The 21,366-nt window shown below is 35.4% G+C and overlaps 1 protein-coding gene and 1 long non-coding RNA gene across 4 annotated transcripts in view; one reads left to right on the top strand and one right to left on the bottom strand.

Annotated features, from left to right (window-relative positions):
- Nucleotides 1-21,366, bottom strand: part of PSMD1 (proteasome 26S subunit, non-ATPase 1) — a 75,102-nt gene that overhangs the window by 27,405 nt on the left and 26,331 nt on the right. The gene's annotated exons all lie outside the window — the stretch shown is intronic.
- Nucleotides 9,888-12,828, top strand: LOC145720437 (uncharacterized). 3 transcript variants are annotated; one of them, XR_014143341.1, is made up of 3 exons: nucleotides 9,888-10,272; nucleotides 10,308-10,355; nucleotides 11,386-12,828. It is a non-coding gene; the product is annotated as an uncharacterized LOC145720437 (long non-coding RNA). The 3 variants fall into 3 exon arrangements; XR_014143342.1 differs by having other exon boundaries at nucleotides 10,246-10,355; nucleotides 11,492-12,828; XR_014143340.1 differs by lacking the exon at nucleotides 9,888-10,272 and having other exon boundaries at nucleotides 10,279-10,355.

Genomic DNA, 21,366 nt, shown 5'->3' on the forward strand with positions numbered 1-21,366 from the left:
TAGCATATAGAACACTTACCCACTTGTCCCTCAGCTGCAGCAAGGGCAGGACATTCCAGGGAAAACTGACTCACACCGAAGAACTTATTCTAAATGTATCTTAAAACTTCATTTATTTTATGATGCTCAATTGTTAAAAAAGTATTATACTTAGAATAGGATATTAACAGTTTCATGAGGTTCAGAGAAAATTTTGCCAGTGAACATAAATACTGGGAGCTTAATTCAGAGCTTTACCTAGTTGATTACCATAAAGACTAAAATAGGTTGTGAGGGTTATAAACTCAAAGAACATAAAAAAAATTCTTGTTAAGTTTCTCAGTCTATAACAGTCCTAATGCTGACACATTCTTCAGTAAAGTGTTAAGACAAGAAACGATACATTCTTTAATAAATTAGCTTAGACATTCAGTCCCTTCAAGAGTACAATAAAACCAGAATATTCTATGTTTACTTTAATTTTTAGCAAGTAGCTGTAAAAGGACAAAAGAATCCTTCTAAGCAATGATTGGAATGTAAATATTTGCTGAAAGCAAAACTTGGGCACATTAATCTTTGTCTACACATATAACACACATAAAATACATGCATAAATATAAAAATTATAAAGTCACAGTTAATAAATGAATAAATAAATGATAAAACAATTATCACCATCACTTTGAGGCTTGGAATGAATTAATGGACCTCAGCATAATTACCAATGACTGCTAACATCATAAAAATAGAAACAAGTCGACCTAATGTGCACTCCCAGCCCTGCCCCTCCAAAAAAGAGAGACAGAGAAAGAGAGAGAGAAATTGAACCTCAATGTGACCAAGCCTCAAGGTCCAACTATCAATTTACAGGAAATACAGAAGACCAAAAACGCATTATATTACACATAGGGATGGGGGATGCAATTAGCAAAATCCATACTGTGCAACCTTAACAGTAATAATAACCTGGTTTCTTCAACAAATAAACTGCAAGGTGGAAACAAAAAGAGAGAGGGGAGGAAAGGCAAGAGATGGCAAGAGATTAAAAGAAAATACACCAAATCTTTAATAATAGTCCATAGGGCTTTCTTTCATGTATTTTAGATAATTCTAACACTACTTGAATCTTAGCTTTTCTATACAAACATTTATCTCTTAGATAACATCACAAAATAATTCCTGTCGTTTGATATAATTCCCTTAATCATTTGTAACAAAGTATTTAAATGACTGACCCCTGATTAGCAATAAAAACTTATCTCTGTGTCTCCATGAACATATTTATTTATTTTTAAATAGATTTGACTGATTGATTGATTGGGAGGGGCGTGTGTGAGCAAGGGGAGGGGCAGGGAGAGGGACAAGCAGACTCTCCACTGTGCATGGAGCTCACAGCGTGAGCTCAACCGCCCACGACCTCAGACAAGGAGTGGAGCCAAAACCAAGACTTCAACACTCAACCTACTGAGCCTGAGCCGCCCAGGCACCCCTCCATGAACATATTTAGAAAAATAACTGTCTAGAAATTATCAAGTCACAGGAAAATAGTGGATTTTGTTTTATTGAGTAGGGGGAGGTAGAGAGCAAGTAATTCAATAGTTTGGAAACCACTGTATTAGCACAAAATGTATTATGTATGATAGCTTTTTCACATATTTATGTTTTGCTATGTTAAATTTAAAAGTACATTTACTCGGACAATTATAAATGTGCTAGCTGCATCTGTTTTTAACAATGGAGCTACATGTGGTGGGAATTGTATCAATTTTTCTTGTTCTTTATTTTTTGGCTAGTTTATAAAAATAAAAAAGTGAATATCATTTGGTTAAAAAGTGGGAAGAGGGGTGCCTGGGTAGCTCAGCTGGTTAAGCATCTGCCTTCGGCTCAGGTCGTGTTCCCAGGGTCCTGGGATCAAGCCCCCCTGTCCCCCAATCAGACTCCCTGCTCAGCAGGGAGCTTGCTTCTCCCTCTCCCTCTCCCTCTGTAGCTCCCTCCTGCTTGCGTGCACACTCTCTCGCTGCCAAATGGATAAATTAAATCTTAAAAAAAAAAAGGCGGGCAGAGATACATTTTTTGAATTTTCTTTTCTTTTTTTTTTTTTTTAAAGATTTTATTTTTATTTTTCAACAGAGAGAGAGACAGCGAGAGAGGGAACACAAGCAGGGGGAGTGGGAGAGGGAGAAGCAGGCTTCCCGTGGAGCAGGGAGCCCAATGCGGGGCTCGATCCCAGGACCCTGGGATCATGACCTGAGCCGAAGGCAGATGCTTAACGACTGAGCCACCCAGGTGCCCCTGAATTTTATTTTCATTTACAAGGTAAAAGAGATGCATCAGATATTCATTATCAGGAAAATAACTGAGAAAGAAGAAAGCAGTTTTGTTTCCCCAGCATACTTTTATCCCATGAACCTCTGTATCCCAAGCTGCTATTTGTGGATTCTCACTTTATCAGTTTAGATATATCTACTACAGGTTAAGTATCATAAAGAAAACAAAACAAAATTACCCAGATCCTGCCCTAAATCATACAAATTTAGTCCTACCTTTAATATATATATTTTTAAAATCATTTTACTAGACTTCAGATAATTAAAAATAGCTATAGTTTTAGATAAGCTTTTGCTTTATTTCCAGATTGTTTCTTTCAGGTGCTACCAAAATAGGGCAAAATATCTCAAAAGATGAGAAGAAAGTAAATTTGTTAAGATTTATACAAAGAATTCTACTTTACCATAATAAGAAACATGGCTCTTAAAAATATCAAATCGCATTCCTGGACCTACAGGAATCTGCAATATTCAAATCTATAATATTCAAAAAGTTACAGTATTATTAGCACATTCCCACCACCCCTTAAAATGAACAAACCAAGGGAAGTCTTACAGTATGAGTGAGATGCATATATAGTGTAGATTATTAAAGTATTAATATCTCCTTGATTTTATAAAAATGAACACAAACATACTTCATTTCTCAGAAAGTTTAGTTCATTTCTGGTATTTAAGTAAGTGTCCTGATGATAAAAGTCTACTTCTAATAGCTGATTACAGTGATTACTGAAGCCTTGCAGAGCTGAGCAAATATACATCAAATATTTGGGTCTTTTATGATCATCAACTATAATTCTAGATATAAGAATTCTTTTGATTAAAGGACACTGTCATTTCATGACATCAGTTGTACTATACAGTTTCACTAATATTAAAAAAATATCTTATTCTTTTGTTCTTGATGAAAGTGGATATGGTCATAAGCAGCTCTCTCTGGCAATAACCTGGCAAAACCCATCAGAATGAACTTTTAAAGAACTCTGCAATCTAGTCAAAAACTTACACCAACCAGGGGCCAGCTTAATGAAGCATTGCTGTGAGAGACTGCTGTGATATTGTAAACTGCCCATCTACCACCCCTACTCCCGAGACTGGTGGTGTCAGTGGAGAGGGCAGCCTGTGTCCTAGTACAGCTGTAAACGAGAGGGAGCAAGATAGACTACTCTCACAGAATTGAGGATAAATTGTGTTTCATCCTGTCTGGTGGCTCCTTGAAGCACCAGAGCAATAGCCTGCCTTTGTTTCAGCAAACTTAGAGTACTCCCAGGCCTGGAGCAACTTGCCCGGTGACATTTGTTGAAAACACTTAAAGGCGAAAGTACTGGCCATGAGCCTGGGGCGAGGGTTAATAGTCAAGCTAGGCAATAAACAGACCGAGGAGCGTGGAAAGAAAGAGGCTAAGAAAGGAGATATGTGGGGTTAGTAAGGGCCTTAAAAGCTGCTGCATATACTGGGGGAATTGAGATGCATACATGCATACTCAGGGTTAGACGCAAGCTCAGGAAGGGCCTGAGAAGACTCTAAACTTTCACTTCAGGCTCCGCATAAGCAGGAAGCAAAGACTAAGGCAGAGCAATCTGGCAAAGTGCTAAAGGAGTGTCCCAATGCAGAGCCAATTTGCAAAGACTTGGAGAGTCTTTTTCCTTTTCCCTTTCTTTTTTTCCTTTCCTTGGCTCCAGGCATTTAAGGAAATTGTCAAAAAACACTAGCTGACCAATAGGCTAATGTAACACAGACTTCAGTGGCCATGTCATGAGAAAGCATACAGACTTTATAAAACTACTTTAAAAAAGTCGCCAAACAATCCACAACAAGCAGCAATAATAAACCCCTAGAAGGGGGGGCGGGCGGGAGAATCTGATTTCCTTTTTGCCACACTGTAATATTAAAAACATCCAGTTTGCCATAAAAAATTAAGAGTCATGCAAAGAAATAAGGAAGTACATACAGCCCATTCACAGGAAAAAAAGAAATTAATAGAATTAGTTCCTGAATAAGCCCAGGTATTGGACTTAAACTATCTTAAATATATTCAAAGAGAAAAAAAAGAAAGGCCAGTAACTAAAGAAAACAGGAGAACAATGCCTCATCAACTCAAGAAAATCAACAAGTAGAAATTGTATATATATACAAAATGAAACAAATTCTGGAAATGAAATGTTTAAGTGAAATGAAAAATTCACTAGAGAGGGTTCAACAGCAGAACTGGGCAGGCAGAAGAATCAAGTTAGGTAAACTGACAATATTAAATTAGATTAACTGAGAATTATGTTGGTGGATTGAGATTATCTAATCTGAGGAGCAGAAAGAGAAAATAATTTTTAAAAATGAACAGAGCCTTAAAAACTGGTGGGACACCATCAAGCATACTAACATATGCATAATGGGAGTCCTAGAGGGAGATGAGGAGAGAGGGGTAGAAAGAACATTTGAAGAAAGAACGGCCAAAACTTCCCAAATTTTGATAAAAGACTAGAAACTCAACAAACTCTAAGCAGGATAAACTCAGAGATTGGTGAACAAAGGAGGCAAAGACTACATTCTAGTAGGAGGCATACAATCAAAAATAAATGATAAACTAAGTAAAAAGGTGAACTAAGGAGAACAAGAAAAGTAAATCAAGTTAAGGGGTATTGGAAGAGACAGGGGAGGAAGGTTTACCAGCACTAACTAGGGTAGTCAGGGCAGGCTTCAATGATAACGTGCTATTTCAGCAAAGACAGGAAGACCGTAAGGAAGCAAGTCAAGTGGCTAGGCAGGGCAAGAGCGTATTATATATTAGGTGGAGGAAACAGCTCATGCAAGAGCCCTGTGATAAAACAACGCCAGGCACGTTTGAGGGGCAGCAAAGGCCAGTGGTTTGAGTGCAGTGAAGAAGGGGAAGAACAGTTGAAACTATGGCCAGCCAGATCATAAAAGCTTTATAGGAACTTTATAGGCCAGGGGATTACTGGAACTTTGGCTTTTACTATGAGTGAAATAAGGGGCCACCGGAGGATTCTGAGCAAAGGAATGATATGATCTGCCTTGTTTAAAAAAGGTCATTTTGGCTGCTTTATTGAGAACAGAGGGCAAAGGTAGAAGAAAGAAGACTGGTTAAGAGGCTACCTAGAAATCCAGTCAAGATATAATGGTGATTAGGTAAGATAGTAGCAGGAGATGTGGGGGGGAAATTTGGTATATATGGATTTGGTATATATACTGAAGGTAAAACCTACAAGATTTCCTGATGGATAAAATGCAGAATGTCAGATAAAGAGACTGGAAAGATGCAACTGCCTTTACCTGAGATAAAGAAACCAATACATAGAGCAGATCTGGAGGGAAAGAGCATAAATTCAATTTTAGACAATCTGAGTTTGAGATGTTTAGACATCTAAGGGAAATATTGAGTAGGTGATCGAACATGAGTCTGGAGTCTGAAGGAAAAGTCTAGGCTAGAGAGTTTCAGGATATAGATGGTATTTAAAGCCATAAATGTATATAAGACACCAAGTACAGAGAGGGGAGAAAAGAGATCCAGAAATGAACCCCCAAGAAGGCTGAAGATTAAGAGGTTGAGGAGATGAAACAGAACAAGGAGACTATAAAGGAATAGTCAGCGAGGCCAGAGAGCATCCATTAGAGCGTGATCTAGTGGAAGCCAAGCTGTTTTATGGAAGGGGAAATGATCAGCTGGGTCAACTGTTGCTGTGAAATAGGCAGAGCAGGTTACGTCACCTTATTACAAATGCAGAAATCAAAGCTCATAGAAAGGTCTCCTAACCCTTAGGTATTCTGCCTGTCTACTCTCGTGACCACGAATCATAGCCATTAGGCTGGAAATAGAGTTTTAGTTTTAGGGGCTTTCTTCAACAAGTTAATGGAAACCATGGGTGAATGGAGGAAGACAATGAAGAGGGAGATGAAGTCAATAGAGGACAGGAACCTGGGAGGTATCTGCATATTAAGCGGGCAGAATAAGAGTTAGAAAAGATTCTTTAAGAAAGACAAAGAACCAGGATGGGATGTCTCTGAAGGCAGGAAAAGATATGAGCTTTAAAAAGAAATGTTTAGCCAACAGTGCTGAATATTGCACACAATCTGTGTTAAAATGGACTTTCTAAGAGTTGTTTTAGTAGAATGTTGGAGAAAAAATCTGATTATAAGGATTATGAGAAGAGAAACAGGCAATTCTTTAAAGAAGTTTGATAATGAAGGAAAGAGACTCAAGGGATAACGAAATGTTTAGTTTTCATTAACTAGAAACCTGAGCATGTCTGCAAGAAAGAAGTTAGAACTGGGGCGCCTGGGTGGCTCAGTCATTAAGCGTCTGCCTTCGGCTCAGGTCATGATCCCAGGGTCCTGGGATCAAGCCCCACATCGGGCTCCCTGCTCAGCGGGAAGCCTGCTTCTTCCTCTCCCCCTGCTTGTGTTCCCTCTCTCGCTGTGTCTCTCTCTGTCAAATAAATAAAACCTTAAAAAAAAAAAAAAAAAAGAAGTTAGAACTGAGGAACTGAATATTCAAGGCATGGATTCTATGTGTGAAAAAGATACCTTATTCAGCAAAATTGCAAAGAATATAATAAAAGTTGGGATCAAGAACTTAAATAGAAGTTGTGGAAAAGAGTAATGTCAATGTGATCCCAAAGGTAGGATGGATGAAAAGAAAGACATTTTGAGAAGATAAAAGGTGATAGCACTTTCAGATTGGTCTAAATCTTTCATTAAAATAGAGGTAAAATCAGTCATCAGGGGAGAGTGAGTAGAGTCTAAGAAGAACAGATTAAATTTGGAAGAGCTATTTTTAGAATTTTAGCTCTTTCGCTGATATTGTCAAAGAAAATGAGTAAGAAAGGAATGAAAAAAAAAAGGCCAAAAAATATTTGAGCTGAGCTGTGGGACCTGTTAAAGTGAGCTAGTTTTAGCTACCATGTCTGTATTATAATGATCAATATACTTGCTTGTATCTACCCATGAAATAAACTACACAAGGGCAGAAAATGTTTATCTTGTTCGTCACTATATTGCCACGAGCAAATGAACTCAATGAATACTTCACAAATAAATGAATATGTACTGGACACAATCCCTATATTGCCAAAAATTCCTTAATGGCTAGTGTTTGATAGATAATTATGACTGAGAGGCAAAAAGTGTTCTTGGCTGATATTTGTCTTCTTAGGCCTATAAATTAGACTGTCCTTTTAAGTCAAAGATAGAATCTGTCTAATAAATTAAAAAGGCATCAGGGACAAAATTCATTATTTTGGGAAAAATGCATGAATTAAGTTTTTTGGTTATGGTCAGATTAGAGTCTGAGTCTGAACTTTAAGCTACTTTAGTAAGAATTTATCTGGAGTTCTTGGTAAATGAGATATTTCACACAAATGAAGTTTCCAGATATTTGAAATTTAATTCTACTATTAAGAATCATATTTTTATATATTTATAATTTTGGATGGCAATCTTTTTAAAAATGCATTTCATGCATTCCTGCCATCCAAAACAGAGCCGAATAAAAATTATTTACTCTTTTCTTAAATATGTGGAAGTCATTACTCTGGTATCAATTATTATACCACATAAAATTGTGAAGGCCTGGGTTATAGGAGAGCTACAAGCCTCTATTCTGAGTAAACCTACATGTCTATACTTTTTACTTCCTGTTTCTTCTGTGCACCCTGTTTGCTATTATCGAAGTGTTTGTCCACCTGTTAATTTGTTATCTGCTCTGGAGTAAACAGGGAAATGTGTTTGTTAAAACCGTCTCAAAGTGAATTTATCACTAAACATTCTTTTGTACTATTTAGATTTACCACCATGTGCAAATGGTATTTTTATTAAAGAGGGGAGAAAGACATGTTTCTGTGAGTGAGTGTAAAGAGATTTGGAGTGGGGACTTACAGGCTGCCTTCCATCTAACGTGCATGAGGTTTTTAGAGCATAGTTTAGTTATTTGCAACTGAAAGACTTGTCTACTCTTTCATATATTTCTTATTATTTTGCTTTCTTTCTGATTCTCAGCTATGCTTTTTTAATTTTTTAAAAATTATTAACATATAATGTAGTATTTGTTTCAGGGGTACATGTCTGTGATTCATCAGTCTTACACAATACACAGCGCTCACCATAGCACATACCCTCCCCAATGTCCACCACCCAGCCATAGCACAAAGTTGCCAAATAAGTAGTTTTAACTAGTTGTGTTCCTTAACCATTAAACTAATTTAAAAATAGAAAAACAAAAATAATCCAACCACTAGTTTTAACTACAAAAAAAAGTAAGTGAGGGGCGCCTGCATGGCTCAGTCGGTTAAGCGTCTGCCTGCAGCTCAGGTCATGATCTTGGGGTCCTGGGATTGAGCCCCGCATCGGGCTCCTTGTTAGCGGGAGCCTGCTTCTCACTCTCCCTCTGCCCCTCCCCCTTCTCATGCTCGCTCGCTCTCTCTCTCTCAAATAAATAAAATCTTAAAAAAAAAAAGTGAATGTGGCAGAGAGGGTTAGTATTGGCAAAGTTTATAACAGTAATAATGGTTGACATTTTTATAATATATTCCCTGAATATTTAAATTTTTTTTTAATCTATAAACACAAATCCATATATTCATTGAATATACTGGTACTACTTTCAATCTGACATTATTTGTTTTGCAGACTCCTATCTACCTGCGTAAGTACAGGTGCTAAATTGTGATTCACAACAAAGCAGTATTTCAGAATATTTCTATATTCCTGAAGAGAATCCTGGCACATTAAAATCCACTTGATTGCTCTTGAGTATTATATGTTTTCACCCAAAATTTACAGCAAATATTTTTTCTAAAATACTGAATTTTGAGTTAAAAAAAAAGCAAATACTGAATGATATCTGAAGTGCTCAATAGAACTGAAATGAACCGAGTATTTTCCAATAACTTTCACATAAGCTAAGGAATATAAATTTGAAACAGAAAAAGGGCACAAATGTTATTGCTGACCTAGAATTAAATACTTTAAAAATGGGTGATCTATGATGATCTTTTAAAAAGGAAACTTTGAGAATGCTGAAGTTCTAATGCTAAGCTAGTCTTACAGTCTAGAAAAAACTTAGATAGCATAGCTGTTAAATTTTTTACACCAATTTTCTGAAATAAGGCAGAAATAGATTTTCTTTTTTTTTTTTTTAAAGATTTTATTTATTTATTTGAGAGAGAGAATGAGAGAGAGAGAGCACGAGAAGGGGGAGGGTCAGAGGGAGAAGTAGACTCCCTGCCGAGCAGGGAGCCTGATGTGGGACTCGATCCTGGGACTCCAGGATCATGACCTGAGCTGAAGGCAGTTGCTTAACCAACTGAGCCACCCAGGCGCCCCAGAAATATATTTTCATTACATACTGTATACTTTTTCCAATATATCTGTGGGAAAAAAAAAAAAAACTGCCAATGAACCAATCCCCCCAAAGCCATCTGTTTAAAAACGAGCAATGAAAGTTTCTGCTAAAACCTATGCATACACGTAGAATTCAGACCTTTCTGTGCTCTTCTATATAAGGTTGCAACCAGAGAGAATTAATTGTGTTCCACAGCAAACACATAAAAGCTGAGTAAGAATCTTGTTCTGAAATTAGAACTCTGGAAATCACTGTAAGGCTCACAGGGCACACTCTTCACAGAATGAAAGCTCTAGAATCTCTAGACTAGATCTTATTTTTTTTCAAATGGTAAAAACAGCTCAGTTGTAATCCAAAACAAAACTATCTTAAGATAAAATGACAGTTTATTTCAGTCCCTCAAATATCAAAGAGAGCTCTTCAGAATACAACATGAATAGGGTCATGAACTGGTTCAACATATTCAACTGGTAGTTTTATGAATTATAATGAATGCTGCTACTTTCTAAAACTGAATGTATCAAAGAGGAAATAACCTCCTTGGCATGCTTGCAGCCATACAACACATTTGTTTCATTGCTTTCAAGCACCAGTGCCGGAGGCTCTGAGTAAGTCAATGGGAGGACTTCAGTCAGAGCAGCAAGCAGGTCTACCGAGCAGATCAGATGACATGCTTGGGAGATTAACAAGAAAAGGTAAGTATTTTACAAATAAATATAGAATTAATCTAAAGATTTTTTTCCTTTCTTCAAAAAAACTGCTACCATATCTTTCATTTCTATTCAGTGGCTTAAAAACCAAAATGAAAATTTTACCATTACAAGAGAGGTATTTAATAAAGGATTTACAGATTTTACTTATTTGAGAGGGAGAGAGACAGAGCGCACAAGTGGGGAGGAGAGGGAGAAGCAGGCTCCCTGCTGAACAGGGGGCCCTGACTCAGGGCTCAATCCCTTCGACCTGCGCCGAAGGCAGACGCTTAACCATCTGAGCCACCCCGGCGCCCCAGGATTTACAGATTTTATGAATAAATGGTTTAACCTTCCTCTTAGCTTATCCTCCTTCCCAAGGAAAATGGGGAGGTTAAGGAAAAAAATGACTACTTAAAACAAAAAGAGAACTGTTTCAAATTTGGCATAAAATGATAAATTTGGAAAATATTTCTGGCAGTAATAGGCTTTCTGTGAAAGATGACATTATTAAAAACAATTATTTGGATCCTACTAATACCTATTTTTTCCTTCTCTCAAACTAAAGGAGTTTTAAAATGTTGCATAAAAATGGCAATTATATCAGTATTAAGATAAACCTGGTCAGATAAAACCCAATTACAAATAAGGATTCCTAGCTGGTAAATCATTTATTTGGACCTTAGGTGGGCCTGAAGAATTTGTAGGTGGGTAACCAGTGTGTACCAGAAAGTTCTATTCAGAACTACTTAGTGCTTTGATGTTTCTATTCTTCTGTACATATTATAAGGTAAAGGTAAAAAGACATTCAAGGGTCAGGAAACATCTAGCCTCTTTTTTTAAATAACCACTGAAAAAATTAATGTATCTCCTGTTTCGTAACCTAAGGCATATAAGGAACATGATTGTGGAAATAGGCTGCATTGTCACAAATGCATAAGAGACCTATTGAGATAGGAAGGGCTACAAAGTTTAAGAGTTTTTTTCTGTTTTTTGAAAATAACAAAATCATGCAATCTACATATTTTATATCTAGGAGGAACTCTTGGAATTCATTGGCATTCAAATTCAAACACGAGTCTAATGCTACAGCAGAGAGAGAGAAAGGAGAGAGAAACTAATGAACAGTCTTTTTTTCACAGCTATCAGTTTCTTTCACTAAGCCTTCCGAAACCTGAGCCTCTGCAGAAGACTAAACCCTTGGGCCTTACCTTCAGAAATGGACAGAAGCTTGTATACTCTCATTTTCGAGAACCCGAAAAATGTTTTTAAAGGAAGGAGTCAACTTTGGCTTTGAGTGTTTGGCCTGGGTACAATGCCTTAAAAAGCAGATGACCAGCTTAGCTACTGACCATGCTGACCATTGTCCAGAATTGGATCACATTACACAAAAACAGCAAATGGCCTTCTCTTATAAAATATCAGAACAGAGCACAATTCCTGAGCACATTTTGCAGAGCTCCTTTCATCACTTAATCTCTGCTAACTGGTCGGGATTACAGACAGAATCGATACCAGAGGAAATGAAACAGATTGGTGAGCAACAGGGAAATAAACCACGCTGGGCAGCTCTTCTGATACTCATGGTGATAATACCCACAATTGGTGGGAACGTCCTGGTTATTCTGGCTGTTTCACTGGAGAAAAAGCTGCAGTATGCTACCAATTATTTTCTAATGTCTCTGGCAGTGGCTGATTTGCTGGTTGGGTTGTTTGTGATGCCGATTGCCCTCTTGACAATAATGTTTGGTAAGTATTTCACTTTGTTCCTGGCATCAAACCACAGAACTATGATATACTATCAGAGAAATGGATATTCAGTCTTTAAAGATGGACTTGGACCATTTAAAGATACAGTGAGTAAACAGTCCCTCATTTCCATCATTTTCTATGGTTGATAAAGTCTTAAAGAGCAAAAAATAATTTCTTAGAAACAATTCTACTCCTTCCCCAGCCATCTAATAAAAGTCATCCAAGAAACAATTCTACTCCTTCCCCAGCCATCTAATAAAAGTCATCCAAGTTAGCAATATTCATAGATTCTGCATTCATCACCTAAAAATTATAGTGAAGAACAGACCTATACTTTAACTTTCCCATTATAAACACTTTTTTCCCTCGACAAAGCAACAGCTAGGATACTTCTGTGACAGTTAGTTATGTGCTGGGTTATTTATTAATGATAAAATCTTCGAATCACTCAATTCCAATTTGAATCACTAAACACCAATTTAAAATTGGAACTGTTCTAAAAATTCTTGTTATATTTCTTTATCATTTGTGTACTTTAGCCTTAAACATAATTCTTACACGTGTCATGTTAAGAAAATACTATGTTTAGTTAGTTGCTAAAGGAAATGGTCTGGCTCACAGTGTCCTAAGAAATGATTCATCTGTTTAATTTTTATGATTTCTAACCATCCATGTCCTTGATACATGTAAGAAAAATCTGACTTAAAATAATATTAAATATTAAAAATTTATTAAAAATAAACTATTAAAACAGGTGACCAAAACCTGAGTTATTATAATAATAATGTAGCTTGATATTAAAATATTAGTTTGTTATACTAAAAAAGATAATATTAAAATGAAATAGTTTTCATCTGTGTGTATCACCTCTAGTTATAGAATTTGGGTAGATACAAATAATTCTGCTGATAAGTTATTAGGGCTTCTAAGAATCAGCATTAAGAGGATACTTACCTTATTCAGTGCTTGGCATAAATTGATATTCCACTCATTAACTGCTTAAGAAAAATGGTTATTTGCAGCAGATAGGGCTTCTTGATATTATGTTTATATGGTGAGGATAAAAATATTTTGGGTTATAGAAGTAAAGTTTATTTAACTAGAATATGTATTAGAAGGGGGATAAAAACTCCAATTTAAACTATTACATTTAGGTTTAAATGTTACATTTTTAAGTAATTATAAAAAGATATCTAATATTAAGTATTTGATCCCCCAAATATCAGATGGTGACAGGCTGAAACTTTCCATTCTAAATTAATATCTAACTGAGGCTTTAAATTCTATAGCAGGGCAAGCAGTAATAAGGTTCTACTGCTTTAATGGACTCTCTAATCATTAATAATATCTATCTATCCCCTTCTTTTATAAATTGGTAACCTTTTGAATATTTTAGTACAACATGTAACCGTGGAAAGTAATTAAGGAATCTTACTCTAAAGGAGAACCTAAAGGATCTTAATTCCGAATAAAGTTTAAAAGAAATCAAGTAGGGGCGCCTGGGTGGCAGTCGTTAAGCGTCTGCCTTCGGCTCAGGTCATGATCCCAGGGTCCTGGGATCGAGTCCCGCATCGGGCTCTCTGCTCGGCAGGAAGCCTGCTTCTCCCTCTCCCATTCCCCCTGCTTGTGTTCCTGCTCTCACTATCTCTCTCTCTGTCAAATAAATAAATAAAATCTTAAAAAATAAATAAATAAATAAATAAATCAAGTAAATGAGGATTATGTAGAAACATTTATGTATAGGGCGCCTGGGTGGCTCAGTTGGTTAAGCGACTGCCTTCGTCTCAGGTCATGATCCCAGGGTCCTGGGATCGAGTCCCACATCGGGCTCCCGGCTCAGCGGGGAGCCTGCTTCTCCCTCTGACCCTCTCCTATCTCATGCTGTTTCTGTCTCGCTCACTAATAAATAAATAAATAAAATCTTTAAAAAAAAAAAAAAGAAACACTTATGTATATTTGGTAAAGACTACAGATATTTGATTCAAGGCTCTTATCTCCACACACACAGTAGTAATTTAACTGTAAAATCACTCTTTAAATTATGCTTTTGCTAGACATACAGAAAATGTTACAATGTTCATCTTACACTACCATAAAATTTAATTGATATATTATTTTGAATGAGACTGAATGAGTTACACAGAACTGAGTCCATATCAAACATCTACTATATGCAAATTACTGTGGTAGATACTCAAATTATCAGCTAAATAGTTACAGAATCTTTAAAAGCTAAGTTCCACAGTATTAAAGCGACCTGATAAAACACCAAAACAGATAAGAGAGATAATTCCATGTAGTTCACAGGAAACTAGTAGTATCTGCGCTGACAACCAAGTTTATATTTAAATTTTTGGGGCCCAAGATATTCTTGGCAATAAATGTTAGCAGAAAACCCAACATATTTTAACATAAAATATATGGAATGTCTTCCTATTTATGTCCTAAATAATTATGATGTATATTTTAACTACATTTCATTTTTTCAAATGCTTGTTAATTTTTAATTATAAAATAAAATCTTTCATAGTCCCAAACACTTTTACTATCAGTAACTAAGCTCTATAGCGGGGTTAGATTTTTAAAAACTAAACTAACCTGGGAATTTAAAGACTATTTAAAAATTATGGCTTTAAATTCATTACTAAAAACATTATTCTAGGGGCGCCTGGGTGGCTCAGACGTTGAGCGTCTGCCTTTGGCTCAGGTCATGATCCCAGGGTCCTGGGATCGAGCCCCGCATCGGGCTCCCTGCTCAGTGGGAAGCCTGCTTCTCCCTCTCCCGCTCCCCCTGCTTGTGTTCCCTCTCTCGCTGTGTCTCTCTCTGTCAAATAAATAAAATCTTTAAAAAACAAAAAAACAAAAAAAAACATTATTCTATTTCTATGAGAAAGTGTATGAGAAAATGCACGCTCTGCCCTCCATAAAGCTTCAAAAAGATGCATTCATAAATTGGAAACTGCACATATTATAAATTGGGACCTGACTTCAAATCCTAAGATTTTTATAGCCCTTCACATGTTAACAAATACAAAGACTTTCTAAATTAATGCATTTATAAGAATTTCTTATAACTTTAAAGACAGGAGTAGATTTTGTGTATTTTTCTCTCATTATAGGAATAATCTTCCAAACTTCGGAAGTCTGTACAAACAAGTGTCCCTGATTCTGTAAACATAAAAAATTAACTACCACTGAGTGGTATGAGTATCTCAGGGAAATTTAATGAAAGTAACAAAAGAAACTATATTAGTTAATGTTCTAATAAAATTAAGTTTAAAAAAAAGGAGAGCAGTGAAACTTTAAAACTGACTTATGCTGAGGAGTATGTTATTCAACCAATGATTTATATAATATTGTTTGCTTTTTTTTAAACAGAATTTCCATTTTATCAAGATTATGATGACTGGCCTAACGTGTCTCTCAAATGAACTGTGATACCTATGTCAATTTTTCTGCCACTTCTTCCACTCTGGGAGCACTAGACTTAACCTTTGCTTTGTGGGTCTAGTTTTGACTGTCTTGTGTGTATTTCCCAAAATCCACAATCGTAAGTTAGTAGCTTATAACATAAGGCTTGAAAATGCCTACTAAGAAGGCATTTAGAAATACCTGAGTAGATGCAAAGGAAAATAGAACATCATATGCCAATATAAAAAAGACAGGATGTTCACATTTTAAGAACTTCTCTGAACTTTTTCTCATTAAATAAGTGATTAAAAATGTAAAGGAGAAAATACAGTATTTGGTCATTCATTGGTCATTATTGTTTTATTTATAACTTAAGTAATAATTGTCTCACAATTAAAGTTGAAACAGTATCTGTGGTACAGCTGGAAGAGGGTGTATAAAATAAAATGGCTGAAAGATAGGTATCTGAAGCAAGACACCCAAGGCATTGAATCCTGGTTCTCCTGTGTTGGTTTAGGCAAGTCACTTAACACATCAGTTTAATCACCTAGTCTGTAAAATGTAAAATGGATATGCTAAATCTTACATTGCAGGTATCTTGTGAAATGGTCAACTAAGGCCCAGCACATTACAAGCACCAATAACTGGCAAGTATTAGCAGAGTATGAGAAGAGTTTATATACTTAAATATGTGATTTAGTTTAGATGTGAGTCTGACCAGAGATGAAACAGATGTACAGCAGTAAAAGAAAAAGAAAATCAGTTATTTATGCAGTGAAATGCTGCTCTACCCAATTCTTAAATGAGGGAGAAAAGCAATTAAAGGCATTTCTTTTTGGAAAGCGGAAATTTAAAAAACCCAGAAAAAAATTTTGTAAGTATTAAATCACTTGAAACATTTAAAACACTATCATATTAGACATCTAATCCCAGAATATTTTATATGTTCAAAATGTAGTGGGAAAATGACAACAAAAACAAAACAGAAGCTTCATAATAAAAATTGAAGCACTGGTCTATGTCTTTCTTTTCTGAAAGATAAAGATAGAAACATTTTCTGAGAATAAAAAATGGGTACTTTGAGAACCATGTCCTTTTTGGATATTAGGCTATTTAGATCTGTCCTACTCCAATATACTCATGAACTATTTACCTTGGTAAACTCTACAGGCACAGTCCTCTAGGGATAGCTTTTAAAATACAGTCATTTAAAATCCTCAAAAGGCAAATATCTTATATCTCAGATTTATAGATTTATTTTAATTATTTTTCTGAATTAATCATATAACTCAGCTTTCCAAACTAAAAACTTTCTGAAACAGTAAGCAGGTTTCAGATCAAATGAGTCCATCTCACCAAGAAATGGAGTTTCTGGTTTAAAAACTCAGGTTTTTATACCAGTTAAAAAGAAAACAAAATAAATAAATAGCAGCATGGCAATGCATACAGGTTATTTATGTTTGCTATTTATATATATATATACATACACCTATAAATATATAGAGAGAGTAAAAGGCATACATACTTTCATGACAAATTTTAACACATTCTCATGCCTTTTAAAAAAAAGCTTTAAGTTCAACTGGATACATGCACTCTTGCTACAGCAGGCAAGAGGACAAACATACTGATTTTACAGTGATGATATGACTTAACATTTCTAAGTAGGAGTGTTTTAATGGGTAGGCTAGTTGGCTAGTTTCTGTCAAACAGTAATAGTAATAAGAACTAACATTTATTGAGTGCTTTCTCTATGCCAGACATTGTTCTAAACACTTTACATGTATTACTGTATTTAATCTTCAAAGCAATCCTATAAAACTGGTATCATCATCATTATCCCCATTTTACAAGAGAGGACAGAGGAATAAATAAATGGCAGAGACATGATTTGAACCCCAGAGAACGGACTCCAGAATTCAGTCTTAACTTACTCTTTTACACTGCTTTCTCAAATGAAATGAGAAATTATGTCAACCAAAACGGTCATATTTGACAAACAGCCAACAATTACATCTTAAATAACTCTATGTAACAAGACAGCCATAGAGTTTTCTCTAGGGACAAGGCAGAACCCAATATTTTTTAAAAGTTATATTTCATATTAAATGATACAGAATACTTGGGTCTTAAAAAATACTTGTACAAATCTTTGAGATGATCGCCAGATCTCTTTTCTGAGCAAGATATTAGACCTAGGCAGGCCCATGTCTATGAAGTTGTTGACCCTTGTCTGGAGACAAATAGAAACTGATGTAACTGAATGGCAATTCTACCACCCCTTATGTATGGTGGTATTTGCAGCATGCAAGTCTTCATTTTAAGCAACAAAATATTTGTGCTATTAATATTTTTAGATAAATAATGAACTATCTATAATCCACAACTCACAAGATTTGTTTTGCTCCTATAATTACCAATCTGTAATTATTTCAGGCATCCACAGAAGTAATATTATTCAAACCTTATTGAAATTAAATTCCTCTTTAAGATTAATTTGGGAGCAGGTGGGGGAAGAGGTAGGTTTTTCAAAGAAGTTTTGTGCACTTTTTGTGAGATAACAAATAGTATATAATTTAAAAATTTTCCTTCTTCTGTCTTAGCTTTTATGAAAAAGACAAATTTAGAGCCCCAGAATAGCAGTAATTAATTTAGTTCAAGTACCCGATAACTTATTTCCTTTATATTGACTCATATACTTTTCTTTTTATATAAATCTATAACTGCTCCATTTGAAATAGTATAGTAAGTTCTTATGGAAATAAGCTGGACATAATACATTATAACAAATTAAATTATAAATCCTTAAAATGAATTAAAACTCCTAATAAAAATAACATATAAAGTTTTGGAATAGTTAATCTACCCCACACCAAACTAACTTAACCTTTTTTAGTTATTCTAAATAGTAAGAAATTTTCTGATCTTAAGCCTATCATATTAATACTAACTGAAAAGACAATTTTAGAAATGAAAGTATCTGGACTAGGGAAAGTCCCTTTATAACCTGAGAATGTCTAGAACTATTTTTAATTTGTATAAATTCTTAGATTACCTGAATCTATTTAGACAGACAAGACTCTTTTTCTTTTTGCTTTATATAAGAGATTTCTATTAATTTAATGCAGTCATGTTACTTTCATGTTCATTTCATAAAAAGCCTATTGACTATACCTTCATGAAACTTTCAATTATAAAGGTTAATAATAAAGATCCATCTCTCTTAATCCTAAACCTCATATCATAGTCTCCTTAAAGAAAATTCTCTATCATGCCTCAGTATTTCTAACGTTAGCAATTAAGTACTGACTGAAATAATAAAATTCTAGCAATCTGCATTAATTTTAATATCCGCTTTGTGTACCGAAATTGGAGTTTATTTTAATTTTTTTAAGATTTTATTTATTTGAGAGAGAGAGAAGTAGCGAGAGAGAGCACGAGCGGGGGTGGGGGGTGGGGAGAGGGAGAAGGAGGCTCCCCGCTGAGCAGGGAGCCCAACGCAGGGCTCGATCCCAGGATCCCAGGATCATGACCTGAGCCATAGGCAGACACTTAACCGACTAAGCGACCCACGCACCCCCCCAAAATTGGAGTTTATAAAATAAATTCATTCTGTTGGAAAGTGAGCCTAACAAGACTTCACAGGAGCACTAAAGAGCTTTCTCTTTTAGCCCACAATTAGGAATATGTGAGTCAAATTGTCTGTTTTCCAAAGACCTGTACTTTTTACATGAGAGTCCTATTGTGGCTTCCTGCTCATGGCTACTAGATTTATGACTAGAATTTTCCAGATCTTAATTTAAAAACATACAACCCATAATTAGAAAAGCTAAATAGGCAAGTTTAAAACCATGATCAGTATCTCCTGTTGTAGTTCTAGATTTGAGTATTTTTCTATCTTCTACTCAGTCCTAAATGTAGAACATCAAGACAGATCAGAATGTAGCATCATTTCAAGTAGTTTCCACTGTAAAACTCTCAATCACATGTGATTATTTTCACTCTGCTTGAACTGTTAGTTTACTTAGCTGAGGTCCATTGCTGCCTTTCACTGTCCAAAGTCCTTTTCTGCTTATTAACAGAGAATCTGAAAACTATGACTAAGAGGGAGAAAAATCTAACTGATTAGGTTCTCTCTCAAGACAGATTTCTCTGCCATGCTTGATTTGTTTATTTTGAGAGGTCTCCCATAAATTCCTTCCTATGAGGCATTCTGAGTGCCTATCCTACACCAGCGAACAAATGTAGGTGCATCTTTTAAGACCCAAGACACAATGTTTCCCAGTCTTCTAAAACACTGCTCCTCAAACATTAATTTGTACATTTTTGAAAAAAACATATTCAAGTCTATCTCAAAACTCTTTCCCTAAATGACAGTCTTTTATTTTTTTTTGGTGTGGGATGCTAACCTCTCTCTACCCCCAGGCTTCTTGAATTTAAACGGTTCACAACTGAAGAGTTTCTTGGTGCTCTAAAATCCTAAAATGGTATCTTGGTCTTCCTTCAATTATCCCAATTATCTGTCAAAGTCCGATAATCATGCAAAAACTAGGAAAAGTAGTTTATATTTTGTCAGCGGACATACAACAATTAAACTGTAAAAAGGATTTAGATAATCTCATATATATGACATTTGTTCTACAAAGAAGTAATTTGCTTTTATAGCAAGGTCTAAAGTCTGTGTGTGTGTGTGTTAGAAAAGTGGATTCTGGGTGCCCGGGTGGCTTGGTTGGTTAAGCGACTGCCTTCGGCTCAGGTCATGATCCTGGAGTCCCGGGACTGAGTCCCGTTCGGCCCCCTGCTCAGTGGAGAGTCTGCTTCTTGCTCTGACCCTCTCCCCTCTCATGCACTCTCTCTCATTCTTTCTCTCAAATAAATAAAATAAAATAAAATAAAAAGAAAAGTGGATTCTAACTGACATATTCTAGGGCAAACCCTAAAATAAATTTTAGGTGTTTTGGAACTGCAAATATATATATACTGGGTGTATGTATACTATATAATGTACCAACCCATATGTGTATAGATACTTGTCTAAGTAAATTTATTGGAAAGCTATGTAGGATATTCAGTATCATATCCAAAAACTGAAATCTTTCAAAGTCCATATTTCTCAAGTGCTTAAGACTGTATGAGGTATAGCGTAAATGCTTTTTATAAGAGTTTGTTACATAAATTAAGTACTATGTTTAACCTTGACAGTTTCTTTTTAAAATATTAAGCCCCAGTGGCTGAATTGATGATGGAATATGGAAGGATAACAATCCATTTTTCTTCAGAATAATCTGAAATCATTCCTTCCACATACTTTATTTAATAAGAACTACTTCTGTCAAAAAGAAAATGCAACTCATTTCACTTAATTATTTCACCAAATGAGAGTTTGCTATAAACAAAGATCATGCTGCTAGTTATTGCTAGAAATTAACCAAAGCCTAGGCTTCACTGAGACTCCCATTCTAATACTCTTTTTGCCACATTATATTGCTTCCTCTATATGGTAAAATATATTCTCTGTATACAAAAGCAGCTTAAAAATTAATTTTGTTTGACTAGCAAGGTTAAGTTCTACTTGCAACACTGTGGAAATTTTTAAAAGATCACAAAAGGAACAGACAAAAGAGCAACTGCGGTCAAATGAATGCTAAAAATGCTAAGCTGCTGATTTTCAAAAAGGGTGTTGTGATTTATACAAAATAGATAATGTATTTAAAAGGTACCATTTACAGAAATATATTTAATATTATTGACTCCATTATCTTAAGTTAGACATCTTGTGGAGGTTAACTCATAACATTTCAGATGAATAGCAAAAAGTTAAAAAATATGTATCACTTATTTATTTTTTTTTTTT

This window comes from Leptonychotes weddellii, chromosome 3 (genome assembly GCF_054177405.1).
Source record: "Leptonychotes weddellii isolate Sample4059 chromosome 3, ASM5417740v2, whole genome shotgun sequence".
Classification (NCBI taxonomy): Eukaryota; Metazoa; Chordata; class Mammalia; order Carnivora; family Phocidae; genus Leptonychotes; species Leptonychotes weddellii.